Raw genomic sequence first — 4,334 nt, 5'->3', positions numbered from 1 at the left:
CAAATTAACCGGTACATCACGCGGACTATGTCTGCGTTCTCGACAGAGGAGTTTCTGTCCAGCACACGGAGATGGACGGAGGAGTCTCCGTCCACCTCATAGTCACCCTTTGACCAAGGGACCGAAGGAGTCCTGAAACATAGGGTATTTGTTTGCATAAAAACTTCGGCCAGAATTTTAATTCTTCGTCGATTTCTATTTAAAAGCATATCGCTTTTATTTGTGCGATGTAAAAAAAAATAATATTACTTGCGTCAATGCCGTCCTTACGGTGTCTTTCTCGCGCTTGATGAAAATTATATGAGGAATCGCCCTCACGATTATTTCGCTTATTAACCTAAACGTGTGCATTAACGATTTTAAGTCACATTGTTGACATCTTGGGAACGTGTCGTTTGCAATCCTAACAAAAACACGTCTTGCAAACCCAGACCGGCAACATTTTGGCCAGGCTAGCGTTGTCTGAACACCCGAAGGATGGTAGACAGTGAATATGAATATAAAGCTTCAATGAAAGCACCGAAAATGAAAACTTCTGAAAAGAAAGCAAAACCCTGTGATCACGATTGACTTCCGGAAAATGGCTAAATAGAAAACGGGAACAAAAGTGCTCTCGTGTTTCATTACCCTACTGGTCGATTGCCACTTAGCTAGAAAGGGCCGTCACACAAGAGTTAAGGCCAGGCGATAAACATCGCTGCAATCGATGTCAGATGGCGGGGCGGGAAGCATTAGTCTGCTGTAGTATTTTTTCGCCTTGTCACTTATGCGCCTAAGCGGTGACAACAAATCACTCTGCCAAGAGAATATTCAATTTAGCCAAGCTTACCTGTCAATACTGGTCGATAAAGAGGACTGTGAGCAGCTGCCGGGACCACTAATATCAATTCCTCTAGAAAAAATGTGAAATTAGGTAAGTAGTTAGCTCATTAACTAAAATGTTTTCACTAACTTTTTAATTTTTCACTTGAGAGCACATAATGTATTTAGAAAATTGAAGCTCGACCTCAATATGGTCTATCCCTGCCATCAAAGTTTGACTAAATAATTTGTCGTAATTGCTACGGGGTCAAGAAATTTCACTTTGGTGCACGGCATCGAACCGAAACTAAGCGAGAAAAAGCGCCGGTAAAGTTTTCGCTCCGCCCTTTCGGGCATACGATTTGTTATTATCGCGGCCGGCTCCACTTGCTTAGGCGAAGCTGGCTGCGATAACCACGATCCACGGGAGCCGGAAGGGCGGAGCGATTACTTTACCGGCACTCTTTCTTGTTTAGTTTCGGTTTGACGCCGTGTACCAAAGTGACATTTCTTGAGCTCGTAACACCTACTAGAAATTTTTAACCAAACTTTGATGGCAGGGCTAGACCATATTGTGGTCGAGCTTCAATTCTCTAAATACATTGTGTACCCTCAAGTAAAAAATTACGAAGTTAGTTAAAACATTTTAGTTAGTTAGCTAACTAATTACCTAATTTCACCTTTTTTCTAGAGGCCGCCATGGCCATCAACACTTCGCCAGGGTTGAAATTACTCTATCTCACGTTCTCTGTTTTGAAAATTTGGTGAAGCTAAAAAAAAAACACTCTGTATAATATCGCTATTTTCAGTAACACTGTGCAGTTTCGTCGCTTTGTTGCCAAATCCCTGAGCTCTTTGTTGCTGTGCAGTTTCACGCCGCGCCATTTTCTGGATGCTCTTGCGACGCACGCGGTATTGTCGCTGAGCTATCTTAACGCTGTGCCGTTTATATTCGCGCTTTTAATGGTGCCCTTTTAATGCTATTTATTTGTTTGCTCTTTAGTCGTTCACCCCTGAGTTTCGCAAATTATGATATGCTTTAATGCATATTTAAAACAGGCGCCTAACACGCTGGTGTCTTTGCTTTTCCTCCCAACTGACCCACCACAACGCAGCACAAGTACGACTTTCCCATGTTTTTTTTTACCGTTACCCTGATAACATTGTGCATCAAATGACACGTTTTATAACCTGAAGTCGTTTGCTACTTTAGCACAGTGAAGTGCGATATTAATTTTAATGAACGCATTGTAGCGTTTATAAAAAAGCAATAAAAACCCGTCCCTCACTAATACGTGATAGCTCTGCAACTATCTGTAAATCGCGGGAAATTTAGAAGAAAAAAATATTAGCTGCATCTTGTGAGCACGCGCAAATATCTTATTATGAACGCTTTAAGAATATTTTTTTCAGGTTTTCTTTTATTACCACTTTGGAGAGGACAAAATCGCGGTGTGGCCAATTTCTATACGATATGCTTCATGTTGTTTTTCTTTTATATTTTGTTGAGCAGACTGAACGTCTCGTTCCCCTAACCAGAAGGAGAGACCGAGTGAAAGTTTGACTAACTCGATACCTTTTTATTTAATTTTGTTGCTGTTTTTGTTTATTACGCTTGAAACTTGAGTCGCGCATTTTACAGCTTTCGGTGGTAATTTAGAATTCCTCGTTTCACCGAGGAAATAGCGCGGCGTCGTTCCTAGTTTATGCTGCAACAGCTGGCTCCAAGAGTCGGAGTCGCAAAACAAGCGTAGGGGAAAAGAACGCAGTTTATCTCTCGAGGTTTCAGTCGCGTCATGACCGATGCCCTGACATCTGCGACGTCCTCTTTCCTTTTTGGTCGACTGGTCCCTCGGGTGAGGTATACGTTGGAAGCGTTAGCAGTGTACAGGCTGCCAACGTGTATCCCGTTTTTTCTGTCTCTGGATTTCTTGGGAATTTTAAAGCGAGGACCCGAAGCTAGGTAAGGACGAAATGCTTCTAATCTATAAAACATGTGCGATGTGAGTTGCGAAATTGTCCCCTGTTAGATTATACGCCCGCTTTAAGATTTTAAAATATGTTCATGGGAAGCAGGACACGAAACAACTGACTGCCTTAAAATGAGTGTTGCTTTAATTGCAACGAGGAGTACTGCGGCAACACGACAGTCATTGGTAGTCGCGACGAAATGCTCCGGAAAAAAAAAAAAAAAGAAAGAAACGGGCTGAGAGAGCGCAGACAATCTTAAAAAACGGCCCATGCGCTCCCGGTTTCCTGTATTTGTTTTTTTCCTCCCGTGTGTTGGCGCATTAAGAAGCGGTGAGAAACCCGGAAACATGACCAATTACAAATGAGAGACGAAGAGAATAAAATACGGCTGAAGAATGTCGTAAGAGTGTCTCGACAGTCTGGAGGGCCGAAATGTCCCGCGGAGAGAGAATCAGCGATGTCCAATGCAGCCATCTCCAGAAGTGCAGCGCAAGGAAGCGTCGACAAGACAGAAGACACGAGTGGAAGCAACACAATAATCGTAGCGATAATAATACGAGAAACGGAGTGGTCGGAAGAGTTGGGGGAAAATAGATTTCCCCTGTCAGACGAGTCCGCACTGTCACGCGACATAAATCTCGGGAGGAATGTGGTTGTTTTTTATGTTTCCCGGAAAGCGTTCTTTTTTTTTTTTATGTGCAGACGTCTGATATGGCCAGTTCCCTTACTCACTAGTATTATAAAAAGAAATGTCTAAAAAGTCGAGTTTTCTTTCCGCTGTTTTAGAGTCGGGAGAGACGAAAGAGAAATCAGCAAATAGCTCTTTGCTGTCCTGTGACGAGATATGCGGTCGTTTTGAAAATAAGAAAGATGGTCGGGTATTTCCTCGTTGTGTTTGAATATGCCCTTTTCTTTTGGCGGCACATGACTTTATCTCCCTGATGTGGAAGTTAGGAGTGGTCCGCGGAAAAGAAGAGAGAACGAAGTCCAGGAGGCAGTTCCAAACGACCAAGAAAAAGCTTAAAAGGATTTAGGACTTATATCCTTGGTCTTTTTTCCTCCCCCCTCCCGCCTCAACTCATCCCATTCCCCCCGTCCACAAAAGGAATAAAAAATAATAACGCTAATTTTTCCGTTTCTTTAAAAGTGATTTTGGTTATGTGAAACACCGGGAAACAAATCTCTAAATAAATTTCCTGATTTTTTTTTTTTATATTTAACGGTTCGCATGGCTGCATCTGCGTTAAAATATAAGGCGGTCTCGGTTAAATTAATTAAACGAAATGTAGCCTTGCTTCCTTATACTCATAATACTACCGCCTTATATTAATAGCGGGAATACGCTATTAATAGCGTATGCTATTAATAGCATACAATCTTAAGATCTAGAAACTCATCTACCACCAACGAAAACACATGCATCGCCTATGTTAATCGCGACACCGTGCGCACTCATCGCATTGACATGAGCGTCCAATAATTTACCCGGAACAACAAGTATTATCGTACTCCAGTAAAAAGTAATATGATATACACGTCGCGGGTCGCCTTGGGGCGACCCA

Source organism: Ixodes scapularis, unplaced genomic scaffold, assembly GCF_016920785.2.
Source record: "Ixodes scapularis isolate PalLabHiFi unplaced genomic scaffold, ASM1692078v2 PGA_scaffold0__279_contigs__length_252992795, whole genome shotgun sequence".
Lineage (NCBI taxonomy): Eukaryota > Metazoa > Arthropoda > Arachnida > Ixodida > Ixodidae > Ixodes > Ixodes scapularis.
The sequence above is the reverse complement of the archived record's forward strand: the minus strand, read 5'-3'. Positions refer to the sequence as shown.